Below are 21764 nucleotides of genomic sequence, written 5' to 3'. Positions count from 1 at the left end.
CAGAAGTAGATGTTTTTCTGGAACTCTCTAGCTTTCTCCATGATCCAGCGTATGTTAGCAATTTGATCTCTAGTTCCTCTGCCTCTTCGAAATCCTGCCTGTAGTTCTGGTAGTTCTCGATCCATATACTGCTGGAGTCTAGCTTGTAGGATTCTAAGCATAACTTTACTAGCATGTGAAATGAGTGCAATGGTGCGATAGTTTGAACATTCTTTGGTATTGCCTTTCTTTGGAATTGGAATGTAAACTGATCTTTTCCAATCCTGTGGCCACTGTTGAGTTTTCCAAATTTGCTGGCAAATTGAGTGTAGCACTTTTACTGCATCGTCTTTTAAGATTTTGAATAGCTCAGCTGGAATACTGTCACCTCCACTAGCTTTGTTGTTACTCAACTTTTCTAAGGCCCACTTCACTTCACATTCTAGGATGTATGGCTCGAGGTCAGTGACCACCTCATTGTGATTATCAGGGACGTTAAGCTCATTCTTGTATAGTTCTTCTGTATAATTTTACCACCTCTTCTTAATCTCTTCTGCCTCTGTTAGGTCCCTGCCATTTTGGTCCTTTATCATGCCCATTTTTGCATGAAACATTCCTTTCATCTCTCCAATTTTCTTGAAAAGATCTCTGGTCCTCCCTATTCTATTGTTTTCTTCTATTTCTTTGCATTGTTCATTTAAGAAGGCATTCTTATCTCTTCTAGCTATTCTTTGGAATTCTGCATTTAATTGGGCGTATCTTTCTTTTTCTCCCTTGCCTTTCGCTTCCCTCCTTTCCTCAGCTATTTGCAAAGCTTCCTCAGACAGCCATTTTGCTTTCTTGCATTTCTTTTTCTTTGGGATGGTTTTGGTTGCTACCTGTTGTACAATGTTGCGAACCTCTGTCCATAGTTCTTCAGGCACTCTGTCTATCAGATCTAATTCCTTAAATCTATTTGTCACCTCTACTGTATACAGTATTCAACAGGGATATGATTTAATTCATACCTGACTGGCCTAGCGCTTTTCCCTACTTTCTTTAATTTAAGCCTAAACTTTGCAACAAGAAGCTCATGGTCTGAGCCACAGTCAGCTCCTGGTCTTGTTTTTACTGACTGTATAGAGCTTCTCCATCTTTGGCTGCAGAGCATATAGTCAATCTGATTTCTGTGTTGACCGTCTGGTGATGTCCATGTGTAAAGCCGTCTCTTGGGTTGTTGGAAAAGAGTGTTTGCTATGACCATCGTATTCTCTTGACAAAATTCTATCAGCCTGTGCCCTGCTTCATTTTGTACTCCAAGGCCAAACTTGCCCGTTATTCCGGTTATCTTTTGGCTTCCTACTTTAGCATTCCAATCCCCCATGATGATAAGAACATCATTTTTTGGTGTTAGTTCTATAAGGTGCTGTAGGGCTTCATAGAACTGGTTAATTTCATCCTCTTCAGCACCGGTGGTTGGGGCATAGACTTGGACTACTGTGATATTGAATGGTTTGCCTTGGATTCGAACTGAGATCATTCTGTCATTTTGAGGATTGTATCCCAGTATTGCTTTTCCTACTCTTTTATTGACTATGAAGGCTACTCCATTTCTTCTGAGGGATTCTTGCCCACAGTAGTATACCTGATGGTCATCTGAATTAAATTCACCCATTCCTGTCCATTTTAGTTCGCTGATACCTAAGATGTCGATGTTTAGTCTTGTCATCTCTTGTTTGACCACGTCCAGCTTTCCTTGATTCATGGATCTTACATTCCAGGTTCCTATGGAGAAAAAATCTTTACAGCATCGGACTTTCCTTTCACCACCAGACACATCCACAGCTGAGCGTCCTTTCGGCTTTGGCCCAGTCGCTTCATTCTTTCTGGCGCTACTAGTACTAGCCCTCTGCTCTTCCCCAGTAGCATATTGGACGCCTTCCGACCTGAGGGGCTCATCTTCCAGCGTCATATCGTTTTGCCTTTTGGAACTGTCCATAGGGTTTTCATGGCAAAGATACTGGAGTGGGTTGCCATTTCCTTCTCCAGTGGATCACGTTTTGTCAGAACTCTCTGCTATGACCTGTCCATCTTGGGTGGCCCTGCACGGCATAGCTCATAGCTTCATTCAATTACGCAAGCCCCTTCGCCACGATAAGTAATCCATGAAGCATATAGCCTAGCTATAGCTATAATTACTCTGTGGAAGAACATAGTCTTCCAAACTTTTCTAACTGATTGGATTTATAACATCTTTGATATAAAGAGCAATTTCTGTCCCTGTGCATCCTTCCCTATTCTTTCTATACTGGTAGTTCTCAAGTTACAATTCATTTAGTGACCATTCAATGTTACAACGGCAGTGGGAAAAGTGACTTAGGACTGTTTTTCACACTTACGACCTTTGTAGCATCCCCATAATCATGTGATCAAAATTCAGATGCTTGACACTTATGACCATTGCTGTTCTTTTCAAGGTCATGTGACCACTGTTTACAAACTTTTGACAAGCAAAATCAATGGGGAAGCCAGATTCACTTAACAATTGCATGAACAATTTATCAACTGTGGTGATTCACTTAACAACTGTGTCAAGAAAGGTTGCAAAATGGGGTAAAACTCACTTAATACTGTAAATGTTTTGCTTAACAATAAAAATGTTGGACTCAATTGTGGCTGTAAATCAAGGATTACCTGTAAAGTTTTTCATTTGGAAATGACTATGTTGCAACTGAGCACTCTTTCCAACTTGACTCTGTGATTTACAATATTGGCATAGAAAAAATATATTCACTGTGTACTTTCACAAATATTGTATGTTATTGTATGTTCCTATTGTATGTTCCTTTTCCCTTGACTTTTTGCCTCCTTTCCATTTTCTGTTTGTCATGCCTAGCCATTATCCTGTTTCAATATTGGCTGTATCCTGTATATTATTTTCTGAACCACCTACTCTTTTCTTAACTGAATGTGCCCAGAACTTGTCAACTTTTTCCTAGACATTATTTTAAAAGTTGTTTTGGTCCACTTGTTTGATGTTTTTCTTTGCAAGTAACCTGGATCGATTTCTGATGTACACATTTGTCTGGTCTCAAAAAAAAATATTCGCCAGCAAATGTAGCTCTTATGCTCACCTTAACCATCTCATCATACAATGGGACACTGATTTTGGCTTTAGGAACTAGTTAATGATATTTTCCAATATTTTTGGATATGGATATTTTTAATGTCTGGTAAAAGTATATTTATTTTACAACTTTAATATGCAAAGGGATATTAAAGAATATTTAAAAAATTATGAAGGAAACAGAAACTAAAAAAAAAGCATAAGGTACACAAAAAGAAGCAGAAATAAGGGGGAAAAACCCACCACATTATACATATATACAGACACATTTATTCCTTTCCTCCCCAAAACTACATTTTAAAAAAATAGTTCAATTTTTAAACACACCATTAAATTTGCTCATTCTATTGCATGGATATACAGCTATATGCATGGACATATTGGTGATCCAAGATTATAAAGCAGGAGTCACAATCTTTCCAATGTTGAAGAACAATAATATTTTTTTTCTGAGACCCATGTATAGCAGTTCTTCATAAAGAAATAAATTCCAAATTTTTGATATAAAACTCAAAATCACATTCACGTTGCAAAGAGTAAAGGAAGATGACCTTGTATTGTGGTCCATCAGTTGCCATCAAATCTAGCAGCACAGTCAGATGAGGAAGAGGAGGAGGGGGCCTAGTTCAACTTCAAGCCTGTGGAAGGCTTTGAGCAGAATCAGAGGCAGAGGCAGAACCGGGGCAGTTGGCCTGTGTCCAGGCAGAGAGGCAGCTGTCTTTGGGGCCTGAGGGGGAGGAACAGATGGGGCCTGTCCCAGATGCGCATATGCATAGAGAGGCGAGGAGAGCAATGGAAGGCAATAAGCCAGCTCTCAAGGCAAAGAAGAAGTAGATTGTAGCCAGCCCCTCCTTGGCTGGGAAAGAAATAGTAGGGGTTTGGGAGTGGCTTGCGTTGCAGACAACTGTTCATTTTCCAGGAAACATCAATCAAGCTGGATTCCTTTGCCAAGACCCAGGTTTGCTGGGACTACTTGCCCTGTATTTGAGGTGCCGACTGAGTCTCCCTGCTGGGAACTAATAGTGAATTTGCCTAAGCCAGTGTGAACAGGGACTGTTTCTGCTTGGCTAATCCTTGAAAGACTTGCTATCTGGAATTCTCAAGTGAACAGAGACTGTTCTTGCCCTGTTTCAGAAGGGGAAAAGAGATTCCTTTGGGACTACTTGTTTTGGTTTTGACTCCCCAACGTGAACAAAGATTTTTTTCCTGCCCGGTTTAATAAAAGGGTTTGTTTACTTGCGAGTAAGTCGTTTCTCATTACTTGCAAAGGCTGGGTCAGAAGACCTTAATGGAAATGTCTAAGAATTGTCTCTTAGGCAAAAGGTGCAGAAAACTTTTTTCAAAAATCGACAACGATAAAATAGCATTTGGAAGTAGTGGTGGTAGCTCAGGGAAATGTCTGCCTGATTTACTGGAGTAGGACAAGGGGGTAGAAGTAGAAGAAGCAGACTTGCGAGGCTCTCTTATTATAGCCGTTCTCAATAGAAGTACTGTTAAGCCTTCCTGTTGTGTTGATTTTCTGACCAGTTTAACTTGTGGGGCCGAATTGTAGGAAAAAAAGTCTTCATCATGGTTCATCCAAGCGGGGAATAAACATGGCAACTGCTTTGGGAAGAAGGTTGTAGTTTATTACAGAGGAAAGCTAGACAGAAGTATGGATCCAACAGGAAAAAAAAGGACTTTTATACCCCCTGGACTCTATTGTTTGAAGTTATTTCCACTTCCTGTTTGAGGCTACTTCCTGTGTCACGTATTCTGTCCTGAGTCTAGGTGTGCCCTTCTAGGAATCTTGCTGATTGTGGATATGTCCCAGCCCCTGCTTTCCTGGGGCTGGAGTATGTAGATGTTAGGCCTTTGTCTTCTTAAGCGTCTAGCTCCAACCTTCTTGATGGCTTACATTTGCATGTCTATAGAACTGGTTTTCTGCTTGGGGGGAAGGAGACCGGAGACTATTAAGAAAACTGGGCATGCTTTCCTGGTTCTTCAATTTCTTTTTAGGAAATATATTTTTCTGCCCTTTTAATATTTCCTTCTCTAGGGAGCTGACTTTCCATAGGATACTAGGCAACCCCCCTGTCATACGAGCCAGTTTCTCTTCTTTCATTCTTACAACAGAATGATATTGGCAACCATCCCTTTCAAAACATTATCTGTGTCCAATAAATTTGAAACATTTTATTGTTGAATCAGAATTAGGCTGAATTATCATCAGTATGCTGAGGATGCTCAGCTGTGCATCTCTGCCCCTGATGAGGTACGTAATGCTGTTGATGTCCTCTCTCAGTACCTGAAGGCGATGGGGTCTGAATCTATGGGGTGCTGCAGTCTTACTTAGCTAACCACTATAACATCTTTCCAATTCAACAAATGGAGATACAAGTTATCAGTGACAAACCTTTTTTTTAAAAAAACTGTGTTTCTTAGCCTTTCTCTACGAATAGGACATTCCATTTTTATTTTTATCTTCAAAGAAAGGTGTGTGTATGTGTGTGTTTGTGTTTGTGTGTGTGTGTGTGTGTGTGTGTGTGTGAGTATGTCTGGGTCTCTGGGTCTGGGTCTGTCTGGGTTTGTCTATCTGTATGTCTCTCTATGTACATCTCTGTGTGTCTGTGTCTGTGCAAGTGTCTCTGTGTGCCTGTGACTGTGTGTGTCTGTGTGCCTGTATCTGTGTCTGTGCATGTATTTGTGACTGTGTGTGTCTGTGTGCCTGTATATGTGCTTGTGTCTGTGTATCTGTATGTATATATATGTATATATGCATATCTATCTATCTATCTATCTATCTATCTATCTATCTATCTATCTATCTATCATCTATTATGGTTCTCTGTATTTAGGATGAATTTGTGAATTTGAAAAATGTAGAAGTCACAATTTATGCATGAAAAGTGGAGAGGTATATTAATCATAGATGTTGTTTACAAAGCAGCAGAAAAGGCCCACTTCAGGAAGACAAACATCTTGTTAGACTATATACATGAGTGGCAGAATTAGATGGGCTAGAAAATGCTGTCTTATATGCCATTTAATGGAAGGCGAGACAATTGGGAAGACATTTCTAGTTTGCCGTAATGCTCACTGGGTATAATAATCATCTTTCAGACTAATTTACCTTGCTTTGTTGTAAGATAAAATTACAATGGGGAGTGGGAAACATGGATGTCATCTTGAGTTTCTAAAAGAGAGGCAGAATTCAGACATCTTAAAATTAAAAAAAACATAATGTATATATCAATCTTGGTTTTATCTTGGAATAATTCATAATTTTGTAATGTACTTTCTGAAATAGCTCCCTCAGAAGAAAGCATGCAAGAAGATTAAAGGGTCCCTCTGGTACTATGATTCTAGAGGACACTTATTAACTTTGCCCAAAGCAGATAACTTGTTAAATAACCTTATCCCTTCCACATCAACAGTTTTTAAGTGTCACTGACAATAGAACTAGTGGGCTGTGTGCTGCAGATAAATGATGACTGCCAATGGACACAATCTTTGCCTCAGATGCTGATGAAGATGAATTCCTCAGAGGAGGCTTTTAACAAAAATGGGAGAAGGAATGAAGGGAAAAAAATCAGAATATATCCCATTTTAAAGTCTCTTTTGTTCAATTCAATTAATTCTTTTCAGGAAATATATTTTCAGGTCTAAATGTCTTCTTTCTTCCCCAATTAACTACAGCTGTTGAGAGAAACCCTAGATAATTATGAGGAGGCAGAGTCCGAATCATATAGCCTTGCAGCACATCAGTGAAACTAATCTAGAGAATAAGCGTTTTGAAGATTGTGGCTGGAAGATTACACTTTAACCTTGAAATCTTCTAAATTGGTGCTTAAAGAATGATATGTATATTCCACACTTTTTAAAAAAAAGTATTAAACAAAGTGATTTTCTCGGCACTCAGTGGATGTAAATTTTAATTTTCAACTACTTATTCTTTCCTTGTATATTGCTTTTAAATTTCTGAAATATAAGCTTTCTGTGTGATCTGAGGATATGACTCATTTACTTTCAAATGTACTCCCCCTTTCACCTTTTTGGTCTTTTATGGTATTCTGCAGCCAAATCCCAGCTATAAATGCATTTATAGTTTCCCTTTCTTTTCATCCTGGAACTTGTGAATAACAGAGCAAGACAGAATCTTTGAGGTCAACAGGACAGCTGTTGTTGCAAGCTTCCTGTTTCACAATGTGAAACATTCAAGCAAAAGGGATGTAGTAAATTTGGTTTACCTCAATTCAAATTACATTGAAACATTGGCTCTCTATGTTGACTCTTTAACTACTGACTTTGGAACTGCCATGGGGCTATTTAGCACGGATATGTGAACAGATTCTTGATGTGTGCATGTTCTTTAAGTCGGTGTTGACTCCTGGCTATTGCCTGGACAAGCCCCTGCAGTTTTCTTGCCAAAATTTCAGACGTGGTTTGCTCTTGCCTGTTTGTTGGTGAATGGCCCAAGTCATCTAGCTGACTTTGTGTTTCAGGTATAGAATGGGACAACTTCCCATGGCAAAGTCACCATGGCCAACTCGCCATGGGACAACTTGTCACAGGACAATTCACGGTGAGACAGTTTAACAATTCTATTTAATTATTTAAAATAATTAAAAGTATATTTCTATTTTTTGTCATTCACATGTCATTTTGTCCCTCCTTTGACATCTTTTCTTTAATGATTCTATTCTGCTGTTCCTTGATATTAGTGTAACTCTTGTCCCACGACAAGTTGGCTGTGGTGAGTTGGGCATGGTGAGTTGTCCTAGTCCCTTCAGGTAGGATTAGAACTCATAGTCTCCTGGTTTCTACTGCAGTACCTTTAACCACTGCACCAGATTGGATCTCAGTATAATAATGTACTGCTATCATATCTGAAAAAGATCTGTGTTTGAGCTATATTCAGTAGATTTTATACATTCAGATCTAATGCATAGAGATATATTATGTCCTATACAGAAAAATGGCTTTCAGGTGCATTAGACGGGAAGAAAGTATGCATGAACTTCTACTGCAGAGGTATTCTAAATGCATAGCCTTCTCTCATCCAATTTGTTGAAAATGAAGGTATGATATATTCATTGAACATTTTTTTTTCAAATAATGGTAAATAATGTATTAATTGCCCCTGAAACTAATAATTTGCACACATCAAGACTCTATTTATACAACAAATCTAGATTTCTTAATACTACCAGCTTAGTAAAAGATATTTAACTATAGAAACAATCAGTGGGAGATTTTTCCTTAAACCTCACATTGAGCTCAGATGAACATGGTTTAGTAGCTACTCAAAAGGGGAAAAAAGGTTTTGCCTAATTTTATCCTATGGTGACTGTTAATGCACAGACAATTGTTTCAATTGCATTCTGAGGCTCTTCAGTTGTTTTTACCACTTTCTCATTTTTTTTCTGAATTCCATTTTCCCTACTTTGGCTCTCTCTTGAATTTCATCTTGTTTATACTGTCTGTTATATCTAAATTTTAAGTTGGCAAGCAAAATTCCACTTGCATTTTGCAGTTCAGCCCATTAACCATCTGTATCTATTCTGTTTAAAGAGGGGATTGTGGCTGGTTTACATATCACATTAAGCCATAATGGTGGATTTGGGTGTAACATGTTGTGTTATTCCAAATCATTCCAGTTTAAAAGCCATGGTAATAGCATGGTGCTTTCTGGAACCAGCCAGTTATGAGATACTCAATTAATCATGGCAAAACCAATGTGGGATTGACCATTTTTTTGGTGCCAGAGAACAACTCTAATCATTTGGGAGAGACTAAGAGTTGCAAAATGGGTGGGGGCGCAGCAGATATCACACCAGATAGATTTGTGGGGGAAGTTTGGAGTTTTGGAGAAATGGTTTGTGGGAACGGCCAGCTTTTGGCCTCCCAACCTTCAGCTTTCCCAAACGTTTCTTATCGGCCTCTACGTGAATTACAGTGATGAGCACACTCTCCTGGTTCGCACAGGATGGCATGTGGGAGGTTTGGGAAACGCTATGATAGAGCTTTCACATATATCTTTTAGTATCTTGTTTTTGTAATGATCTCATAGGCACCTGAGAAGTTCTCACTACGTATCCAATTATCACTATGTATCCTATTTTTTTGAGATTGATGGGGTTTATGTAATGTTGTATTTGGTATTCAGAAAAAGGAGGTGAATAAAAGTTCAGTGGGCAGTTGCTCAGTGCTTTTTTAGAGAGACGAGGCTGCCTGGCTGGTTCAGAGCATCTCTATCGACCCGGGTCTGAATTCTTTTCCCTACATGGTTAATTTAGGTTTACATTACAGCTTCCATCCATTTCCCCCCAAAAAACTACAGTGGGAAACCATGGGACTGGTTTTCAGAAATTATTGTTTGAAGAGATTCAAAGACTCAGAAAGGGGATTTTGGGGGGCCTAGCCTTATCATGAAAGCAAACTGTATTGACATTGTGTTCCAATATATGAGGAGCAGCCACAGAGAGGAGGAGGTTCACTTACAGTGCATTCAGAAAGTATTTAGACCCCCTTCACTTTTGCCTATTTTGTTATACTGCCGCCTGATTCTACAGTTGTTAAAATTCATTTTTTTTTTCTCATTAATCTACACTCAGTACCCCATAATGACAAAGTGAAAAAATAATTTTAAAAATGTCTGTAAATTTATGGAAAAGAAAAAAAAACATGAACTATCACATTGGCCGAAGTATTCAGGCCTTTCACTTGGTACTTTGTTGAAGCACCTTTGGCAGCAATCACAGCCTCAAGTCTATTTGGGTATGATGCAACAAGCTTTGCACACCTGCATTGAAGGATTTTCTGCCATTTATCCTTCCATATCCTCTCTAGCTCAGTCAGGTTGGATGGTGACTGTCGGTGGACAGCCATTTTCAGGTCCCTCCAGAGATGTTCAATAGGGTTCATGTCAGGTCTCTGGCAGGGCTACTCTAGGACATTCACAGAGTTTTCCCTAAGCCACTTGTGTATTGTCTTGGCTGTGTGCTCAGGATAGTTGTCATGTTGGAAAGTGAACCTTCAGCCCAGTCTCAGCTCTCAAGCGCTGTGGAACAGGCTTTCATTGGGGATATCCCTGTTTTTTGCTCCATTCAGCTTTCCCTCAACCCTGACAAGTCCCCCAGTCCCTGCTGCTGAAAAACACCCCTACAGCATGATGCTGCCACCACCATGCTTCACTGTTGGGATGGTATTGGGCAGGTGATGAGCGGTGCCTGGTTTCCTTCAGATATAATGTTTAGAATTGAGGTCAAACAGTTTCATCAGACCAGAGAATCCTATTCCTCACAGTCTAAGAGTCCTTCAGGTGCTTTTTTGCAAACTCCAAGCAGGCTTTCATGTGTTTTACACTGAGGAGAGGCTTTTGTCTAGCCCAGGGGTGTCAAACTGCCAGTTGCATCATATGGAGGCTACGCCCACCCCAGCTCCGGCAGTGCAAAAAAAGCCACAATACATCACAACACTTCATGTGATGCAGTGAGTTTGACACCCATGATCTAGCCACTCTGCTGTAAAGCCCAGATTGGTGAAGGGGTTGCATTGATGGTTGACCTTCTGGGCTTTGTCCCATCTCCACACAGGATTCTTGGAGCTCAGTCAGAGTGACCATTGAGTTCTTGATCACCTTTAAGGCCCTTATCCCCTGATTGCTCAGTTTGACTGGGCAACCAGCTCTTGGAAGAATCCTGATTGTGCCAAACTTCATCCATTTGAAAATTATGGGGCCATGTGCTCTTAGGAACCTTCAATGCAGAAGAAATGTTATTGTAGCCTTTCTCAGATCTGTGCCTTGCAATAATCCTATCTCTGAAGGCAGTTCTTTTGACTTCACGGCTTTTTTCTTTGCTACAGTATAGTATGCATTGTCAGCTGTGACACCTTCCATGGAGAGGTGTGTGTTTTTCCAAATCATGTTCAATCAATTTAATTTACCAGTGGTGGCCTCCAATCAAGGTGTAGAAACATGTCAGGAGTTATCAAGAGAAATGGGAGGCACATGAATGAAATTCAAGTGTTGTTACAAAGGGTCTGAATACTTATGTCAATGTGATATTTCAGTTCTTTTTTCTTTTTAATAAATTTACAGACATTTCTAAATTTCTGTTTTTACTTTGTTATTGTGGCATATTGAGTGTAGATTAATGAGAAAAAAAATGTAGAATTAGTCTGTAGCATAACAAAATTAATAAAAGTGAAGATGATCTGAATACTTTCTAAATGTATTCTCCTGAAAGCAGGACAAGAAACAACGGATGGAAACTAATCAAGGACAGAAGCAACCTAGAACTAATGAGAAATTTCCTGACAGTTAGAACAATTAATCAGTGGAACAACCTACCTCCAGAAGTGTGAATGCTTCAACACTGGAAGTTTTTAAGAAGTTATTGGACAGCCATTTGTCTGAAATGACATAGGGCCTCCTGCTTGAGCAGTGGGTTGGACTAGAAGACCTTCAAGGTCCCTTCAAACTCTGTTATTCTGCCATGAGATGCTTTTCCAATTAAGGGATTTCGTAATAGCCACCAAACATAATCAGTCACAATGATCCCAAAGGACATAATTTCCCAAAGGACATAATTTCTAATCTAGGGGGCACTGAACCATCGTTGAATAAGGATGTACAGAGTTAAAAAGAGGCACATTGTTTGAATGATATTTCTAACCAAAGAAACCCCTTGAAAGGACTTTGTGAACCAACACACCTTCCTCCATTAAGAAAAGTGAAGCAAAATGCTCAGGGAAGGAAATTGTGTTGTCTTTGCACCCTAACAAAATCCAAAGTGGCTCATGGAGGGGAAAATAGTTGCCATTATAACCGGACAAGGTGTGTGAAGTACTGCTTGAGATTTTCCTGCCAACTCATGTAGGCTGCTAATTCAACTGTAAACCCTAAAGGAACTTAAGCAAAATCCACTTAGGAGATATGGTGCCATAACATCTAGCAAAAAACAACAACAAGTAAGTGCTATTCAGTCCTTGCTTTTTTCAGTCTGAGCGCTGGGGTGACTGTTCTCAAAGAGTAACCTATGAAAATGGGGCACCATCATCAACGTCATCTCCTGGCTAAGAAGATGTGTTTTCAGGGTGAATAGATGGGAGTGTAAAAAAAAAAAACAATACAGAGAAGTGGATTTCTCTGATCAGTCTGATGCTTGGTTAAAAATAAATAATCTTGAGGCAGGAGAATTTTCCTAATGGATTATTTGTTTCAAGAGAGCCCTACATCTGAGAGCAGTCAGTTATAATGATGACCTTCTTTTATATTTTCAAAATATATATTTCTAAGTAAACAGGTAATCACACACACAAAAAAGCTGCTCATTGTTTGTAGACATACAAAGCTGTACCTCTACAATGCTGAACAATTAGTGATACACAATCAGTTAAATGCAGATACAAATTATATCGATCCAGATGTTTAATTATGGAACAAAGGAATGCAAACTAAAGCAAAAATAAATCACCATTGTGATTCTCTAATGCAGCCATGCATGCAAACCTGAAAACTAAACAACATGAATCTGTTATTTTGCTAAATTTGCCCCAATGCAATGAAGATATGCTGTTAGAAAAGCAACACTAGAGTATTCAATTGAATAACACTTTCTAAAACTATTATTTTGTCTCTGAGATAATAGCTGGCAAACAGCTGCATTAGTTTTCATAAATAACTATTGTAATAATACTTTCCATTTCTGGTGAATGTATCCAAGTTTTGTCAGCTGACATACTGAAAATGGTAGAGGAACAAACAGGACTTTTTATATAATAAAAAGGAGAACATTCTACTCTTGGTAGGGAAAAAAGGGAATTATTAAAATTACTTAACAGAAAAACCTTTCCAATTGCCACATTGGATTATTGCCATGAGTGTGATTTTTCAAGGATGTCCCTCGCTATCTTCTGATTGTTAACATGGTGGACATTGATATATCATCAGCTCATTGGAAATCCAGAAATAATAAATAGCATCATAGTGATAATGTTCAATGCAGAGTTAGGTAAGGTTAGATCTCAAAGGTCCTTTTTTTAAAGCTTCTGAAAAAGCTTCTTGGAAAAACAAAGTCCAGTTGCCTTTTGAAAAAAAGTGATGAGCCATATTGCTATGGCCAGTCTTTCCTCTGCCCCAGATCGAGAAGAAGGGCTGCCACCCTCCTGTTATCAAGCAGGGGTCCCCAGATTGCTCTTTGCCCCTACAGGGTGACTTTTGACCTGTCCCCCAGTGGAACGAAATCAAACGTGGAAGACAGAGCTCGCCTTCCTGAGACCACGGCGGCTGTGATGGCAAAGCGGAACTCCGTGATCTACTTGCTTTTTATGTTGCTGGCTGACTTTGGGCCTGATACTCTCTCTCAACTCAATCCACCTCACAGGGTTGTTGTTGGGAGTGATACCTGTGTAACTCCATATATGAATAGCCATTGAGCCCACTTCTTTCTACAACTGCCCTTTGAGGTTAAACCATGTCTTCAATACCTAGTCCCCACTTTTCCTTAATGCCATCTCCACACAGTGCAGGGCATCTGAGAGGATTTATCTCTATACACAATGGAACTGCGATGCTGCACACACTTTCTCTCTGTGTTAAGCTAGGGAGGCCAGTAGCTACACCTGCTCTGCTAAATCACTTATGTATATTTTCCTCATTCCTTAATTATTATTAAAATAATCTGCAGGGATTAGGGCTAGCCCGCAAGTCTGGTTTCAGCAGTGGCAAAACACAAGCTTATGAGATAGATATTATTATTTTGGGTTGACATGGTTTCATATCATGGTTTGTTTGGAAGGGTGTCCACAGGACATTAAAAATGTCAACATGGCAGCAGTAAGTGTGTGATTGAAGATATCTTTTTTGACCCTACTATAAAGGTCTCTGTTTATTTTACCATGTTCTATGAATGGTTATAGCTATTGTACTGTATATAAAAAGGTAGGCAAAGAGTTATAGTTATAGTAGTTGCAACAGAAACAACATTGGTAATGTGTCAAGCATGAACAACCAGATTTACATGTGAAGAATTCAATTAGCTACTTTATTGTGTATGCCTATTTTACAGGAATCTTCCCCGACTGGCAGTTTGTACCTGGGCCAGATTAGATAAGGATCAATTTATTCAATCTTGGCCTTTTGTGCCTATGCAATTATTCCAGACTAATTCCCTACTTGACTCCTTCCCCTGACTTGGCCAGTCTCTCTCTGACATAACGTGTGTTCTATAATAGTATGGAAATTGATATTTAAGACAAGGCAAAATAGCATGAATATATCTGAAATTTATCTTTGAAATTTTTGCCAATTGCTTTTTTTAAAAAAATCTGAAAGGAGCTCAAATACCATTTTGTTGGGTCTTCTTCCTGATCAAATTCCATGCACATTTCTTGCATAACAATCCAATTGAGCTGATTTTTTCAATGGAGGAAGTTGGCAGAATCTTAGAGAACAGCTGTTGTATTCTGATGCTGCTGCAGGAAGCTGTCTAACAATTCTAACAAGGCCTACAGTGGATAACCTGGGATAGAATCAACTTATATAGGTTCTGAGCAGTGGTTAAAATGCACTATTGCAGGGAAACTCTGTCCACAGCCTACAGTTCGATCCTGACAGGGCTCATGGTTGACTCAGCCTTCCACGCTGCTGTGGTCAATAAAATGGGTACCTAGATTGTTGGGAGCAATGTGCAAATAATATTTATATTGTAAACTGCTCAGAGAATGCTATAAAGCAGGGATCCCCAACTTGTTGGCCATGGTCACTACTGGGCCTTGGCCTATTTGCAACTGGGCTACGTGAGTGGTGGACCAGTGTGGGTGCATGCAGACCCACTCTTACATGTGGTGGGTGGGTGCTGGCACTCACAGTCCCACTCGTGCTAGCCATGGGCACATGCGCCCACCGCCCACACAAATGAAGCTGCGTGTACATGCTCACATGCCTTCCCCCCACACCAAATCATCCCTTCTTCTCCCCCTCCTCCTTCCCGGATTAGGCTGCCTACTCGGAGAGGTTGGGGAACGTTATAAAATAGAATGTGGCTATATATAAGCCTAAATGCTATGAAATGTGTTAATGTATACTGCTTTCTTCTCTAATAGAAAGTTGAGAAGTGGACAAAATGCTGTCAAAGAGAAAAACCCTGCAATTTTCTGCTTTTTTACTACAGGTCAAATATTTATTCCATTGTAGCATATATTTATACTTATCTTTAGCTGGAAAACCAAGCAGATCATATTGCTATCATAATACTGCTTTATGTTTCAGAAACCATCAATGAAGAATAAAATGTAGTGTAATAAAAAGTTTGTATGCCATCCAGAGTAACTGTATGTGAGCTGGGTGGCTGTATAAATTTGTTTCATAAATAAACTTAATAAATAAGTAAAAACATATTCTTATAAACATTTTATAGCACTAGTTCGGTATGTTGAAAGTAACCTATGAATTTATTGCTGTACCGTAATACAATTCTAGCTACTCACTAGCTATTCCCATATTATATCTGTAGTTATTGAAATAGTTGTGATAGTCTGGCAAGATCCTATCTAAATCTGGAGAACAATAGAGGAAACACACAGATACACAGACACACATGTACACAGTCTAGTCTAGCCAATTGTTTCACTCTGTCTCTGCTCTCTAAAGCTTGGTCTATTCTAAGCTTCAGTGCCAGGATCAGAGTTCAGGTTTAAATATGATCCTGATGCTGTCAAACTCTCTATCCTTATGTACAGTAGGTGGTGAACATGTTATTGTCCCCTGCCCACTTTCATCACTGCAGCCCTGCTTCCTGACCTGCCAGCTACTAATGTTGACACTAAGGCCATCAGAGTCTTTAAAGGAGTTCTCACATCCACAAAGCCCAGAGCAAAATATGACTTCAAAATGGCTTCATGAAGCAGGGTGGCCCTCTCACTTCTAAAAGCAAAATGAGAAGAAGAAGAAAAAAACAACACCCTGCTTTATTTTACTTCATGTTGCTGTGAAGTATACAGTGACATTGGTCATAGCTGGAAGATGCTTTAAAGGGATAAAATCACATCACCTCTTTGTCTGCTCATGAGCTGCATCATTTAGCCTTTCTGGTGGGAAATGCTTTGTTTATGAAAGCCAAAGCCGCTTCACACAGTTCGAGCTGTTCCTGATTCATCTCATCCGATGATCTGAACTGAACTGAACACATTCCCCAGTAAATGGCATCCACCTTTTTATAAACCTCTGGTCTTTCTGGATTATGTTAAATGATCAGCAGCGCTTAACCTTCTTCTATAATGGGAATCAGGGACAACTTTGCCTTTATATTTTTCCTACTTTTCAACTTGTGAGCTGCCCAGAATCCCTGGGAATTGGGTGGCCTCCAAAGTGTACAAGTAAATATATAAACAAACAAACAAACAAACCAGTGCACAATCGAGTGCCAAGTTGGCCTCCACTCAGAAACTCTGCCCTCCCCCAGAAAACATCTGATTAGGATCTGAGTCTATATTTGGTTCTAGTCCAAGCTGGCTGGCTGCCATTTTAGATTATCCCAAATGTCATTCGGAATATTGATGGCGAGTTGAACATTGCATGGAGGGTAATCAGAGATGAAAAGGATCTAGTACAAACCAAGCAGCTACTTGGCTGTTATTCAGAAGCGTTACCATATGCATGATAGAATAGTTTATTTTTAATTTGATAGTTGTTATAATGTCACAGAATGATAGAAGTGGAAAAGCTCTAAGAGGTCATCTTGTCTGATACTAAGTGTAGGATTTATATTATGATTTTAATCCAGAATCTTGAAACTGCTTTGTGGGAATCTCCCTTCATTTTATATCTACAAGAAAAATTCTGTGAAATAGATTGTCCTGACAGAGAATGATTGGTCCCAAATCGCTGAGTAACTAAAGGTAGATTTGAATTTGGGTTTCTCCTGCTCTAGTTGGCCCACCTTAACCACTGTTTCATACACTGTTTGGAGATAAGCCCTTCTGAATCCATTTATGCAGGGTTCCCCAACCCCCAGGCTGTGGACTGGTACCGGGCCACAGCATGCCAGCAACCGGTCCGCACAAACAAGCAAAGCCCATCTGTGAGATACAGACAGCACATAAAACCATGCAGTCTCTGATCCACGGAAAAACATTTCTCCATGGAACTGGTCCCTGGTGCCCAAAAGATTGGGGACCTCTGTATTAGTGTTTGAGAACTGCCAACTGAAACTAGGCCTCTATAGGCCATCAGCATCATTTTTACCTTTAGCAGAATCAATAAGGTCTCTTGACTGGTGACAGGAAAAAAAAAGTTATAAAATTGGAAGGAAATGGACACCCAGTCCTACTTAGTCTAATCTTATCAAGTATAAGAATTGATACTAATTTGTTTACTACTCAAATATCAAATCTCTGCTTTCTCTCCCTTTCCTTTCCTTTCCTTTCCTTTCCTTTCCTTTCCTTTCCTTTCCTTTCCTTTCCTTTCCTTTCCTTTCCTTTCCTTTCCTTTCCTTTCCTTTCCTTTGAAATAAAAAAAGAGTAAATGTTTTATAGGCACAGTTATGTCACATATAATTATGTACACCACATTTCTCAACTTCTAAAAAACAAAATGTTACATCGATTCTTGCCATGTCAGGAATGAATATGCAATTGCCAGATTTACTTAAATGCCAGGGACCAGACTTATTGTAACTCAGAGTCTTAATGATTGTTCCCTGAGACAATTTTTTTAAAATCACATTTCTTGCTGTGACTAGAATAAATACGGTTATTTGTTTAGTAAGGCAGTTGAAAATCATAGGAAAAGACAAATATAAACCTGTCCAGGCCAACATTTTTCCTTGAACAATTTGACAAGAAATTTATTCAGGCATAATGTATAACACTCTCTATAGTTCTATAAATTAAAATGCCCTTATAATGGAAAATTGCTCTAAATTTCCCCACACAGATTAAAAACAAAAGCTGCCAAGGATCCCAAAGGGACTGATTTTCTGTATTTCATTCCACAAGGATTCCTGGCTAGCTGGACATTAATCAGAATGAATTTTAGATAGCAACCATCTTTCTTTAGGGAAAAAATCCACCATGGATAAATATTGACCTTATGTTAGAAGTGTTAAGAAATAATATATAGGTTTTCCTCATTTAAAGTTTTTTCTAATCTGCTTTATTTACTGCTATTTATAAATCACTGAAAAGAATATAAAGACTATCATTATCTATCTGTCTGTCTATCTATCTATCTATCTATCTATCTATCTATCTATCTATCTATCTATCTATCTATCTATCTATCTATCTATATCACCATTTTTAAATTAAATCATCAAGAGGCCTAGAGCTTGTAAAGTAACAACCACTATATATCTATGTTTAAGTCAGGTTGAAGAAAATCTCTTTTTTTTTCTTTCTAAATCATGTACTGAGAAAACGAACATCTCATATTTAAATAAATATTCTGAATTTCCATTATATTGAGGTCTTCTTCTATTTGGTAACATTTTCATTAGAGAAAATATATTTGCCACAATACGGAAAGATTCAGATTCTTTCCTGTTTTCCAAAATCTTACTGTTACCCATAATATTTGGCTCAATCTTCATCATTTTCATCTTCGCCATCAACAAAATCTGACAAATCTTTATGCCCTAAGGTATTATTGGTATTATCACCCTCTTCCCCCCTCCCAAAAAATGAAAACCCAAACAAAAATCCTTTCTACAAGATTAGTTTAAGGTGTTCTATAATAGCCTGTCCTATTTTTAATGAAAAAAATCATCAAAAATAATCGAACAAGTTTCCAAGCTATGTACGGTATCCAATTCTTTACATTTTCTGCTGCACCCGGGACTAATACTAGAATTTATAATGATAAGTTTTCTTGGTTTAAATGCCATCTATAAAATACTAGTTTTCCCTAATTTGGCTGAAAATGATTCCAGCAGTTTCTCTTCCAAGTGGATTAATATAAAGTCATAGGTGAAGAAGCTTTTACTACTGATTCCCATATTGCTTTTAACCAACTCAAAAAGCTTGTCTTATCTTTTAATAGAACCTTACATGTTTTTGAGATTCTTCTTTTTTCTGCATCAGATGACAAATTTAATCCAATTTCAAATTTAATCCAATTTCATATTTGGATGTATCTGTAGTGTCTTGTATTCTAACCGCTGAGAGTACAGTGACTTGTGAATTTGAGTCTGAAACTGTGAATAAACTAAATTTCCTAAAATTATCTGTAATTACCTGTTAGGGATGTTCCTATTATTTTGGTTGAAAAAAATATGATCAGTTAAGAGGAGTCTTGGGCTTTATAAGAAGACTGATACTGGCTACTTTTTCAGCACTTCTGAGAATGGTCACATGACCCCCAACACAATTTCAGGCTGGAAACTTTCTAGGTTGTAGCTCTGTCCTAAAAGCAGATGACAATATATATATATATATTGTGATCCAAGCTCTGTGACTGAATTCATATTAATGTTTCTCTTTGGACTAAATGCTACACTCGTATATTCCATCAGTGGTATACATGCTGGATTATATCACTCAATTATCCAACTTCTTTGTTTCACTACTAACTACAAAAAGTGGTTTTTCATTTGAGATGTTTTTTTTAAATGAATCTTTCCTTCCTTTGTTGTTGCATCCAGTCAGCATTCTGTCATCTTTTCAAGAACTTATTTGTAACAAGGAGGTCAGGATTTGTCAAGCATATTCCATCATGTGCCAAGTTGTTGGCAGTTCCGGCTTTCAGTAATATTTTCTATATAGTTTGAGGTTCTGTGCATCATTTTGCAAATTGCCTATAAGTCATTACTAATTTGTGGACAAGAGACTAAATGTAAGACAACTTGCAATGTGTATGTTCATAAGGATTATGCTAAATGAAAGAAAACTCAGGTTTCCCAGGTCCAGCAACCAGGCGAGGCAATGTGAGCGTGACACAAACACATTCTGATAACTCAGCAATCTGTTTTTTTATTTAAAAACAACAACAAACTTTTCCAAGATTTCAGTGGTAAATGTATGCAGCGCATCCAGACATTGACAAACTTTTAATACCTGATTTTGACTGTTGCTTTTAACTGTTTCCTTTAATTGGTTCTGACTTCTGGTTTAAATTTGATTTGGTGCTTTATTTTAAATGTTGCTAAAAATATTTGTTGATTAGATATATAGCTTTATTCTTGTTCAGGAGTTCAAGGTGGCCTTTCAGGCACTCATTGCCCTATTTTTTTCTACAGCAACCCCCCCCCCAATAAGGTAGTTTGGGCTATGAGAGAGAGCAACTGGCTACAAACCATGAGCTGGACATAGGACTACAACTTAGGTGTCCTTATTCCTAGTTTAACACCTTAAGCAATTTGTTTGTCTGTCTGTCTGTCTGTCTGTCTGTCTGTCTGTCTGTCTGTCTGTCTGTCTGTCTGTCTGTCTGCCTGCCTGCCTGCCTGCCTGCCTACCTACCTACTTACCTACCTACCTACCTATTTATTTATTTATTTATTTATTTATTTATTTATTTATTTATTTATTTATTTATTTATTTATTTATTTATTTATTTATTTATTTATTTATTGGTAATAAATAAACCTGTCAGGCAGCTGTGCCCTAGATTTCTTAGAATTAATAGATAGACACTAGTGCCTTTTCCTGGCTATTATTATTTTCTCTTTTCCTTTACCCATGAAGGGGACAAACAGGAAAAATCACGAGATAGGAATGCATGCAGGTCAGCTGTGGCAGCCTCTTTATTGCACTGTGGGAACCTAACACTCATGGTTTGTATATCACAGTTTATGGCTTAATATGTTGTTTAGTGTAGCTGTTAAGCCGCTGGATTAGAAACTGGATGTACCATAGCAAGTAAGGAAGATGACTTTGACAAAACTATACAGGAACTGGTGTCTAAGCAAAAAGAGCAGAGACATTCTTCAAATTCAGAGCTAACATTTAGAAGCTGCTCAGGTAAATGCCTCTTCAATTCACAGGCATATAGAAAGTGGAAGGAAGTACAGCATAAACTGACTTGCAAGACTCATATTTATATAATTATTCATTTTTGTGCGATATGGGTGACTATACGAGACAGAGAGAGAGAAAGAGAGAGAGCAATTTCAATACAGCCTTCCTGTACAGTTGGTCTCCTGATCTAATCTATCAAGTGGGCTGACACTGGGAGACACTGGGAGATTGTGAGTTCTAGTCCTTCTGTAGGCATGGAAACCAGGTAGATGGCTAAGTTGCAAGAAATAAAAGCAGGAACTAGTAAATGAACTAATTGTGCTAAATAAGTCTTTGCTTACCATATTCACTAAGCATATTTCTCTCTCTCTCAATGTTCTTTGGAAGGTGCATTTTCCAAGAGGGACAAAAGAAATCTTCTCTAAAGAAAAACTGCAAAAGGAATCTGCCTTATCAAACAAGTGTTGCCAAGATCAATCCTGTTTACGGTATGTTATGGCATCTAAATTACACTTGGGATTCCTAGCTCAACAAATACTTCTCATTTTGGTTTGGACCAGGAAATGCATTTGAACCTAACTCAAGGGCATCCATAGTGTTGGCAAAGATGCGCCAGCATACTTGTAAGATCTCAGTTTGAGGGAGGTTGACATTGCCCATCTGAATTGTTTAAGACCACCATTGTCCAGATGGCCGGGAGTGAATACCTCCTCTTGAGATGTGGTCCTCGGGCTCAGTTGG

The sequence above is a fragment of the Vipera berus genome, assembly GCF_964194415.1.
Source record: "Vipera berus genome assembly, chromosome: 1".
Taxonomy (NCBI): Eukaryota; Metazoa; Chordata; class Lepidosauria; order Squamata; family Viperidae; genus Vipera; species Vipera berus.
The sequence above is the reverse complement of the archived record's forward strand: the minus strand, read 5'-3'. Positions refer to the sequence as shown.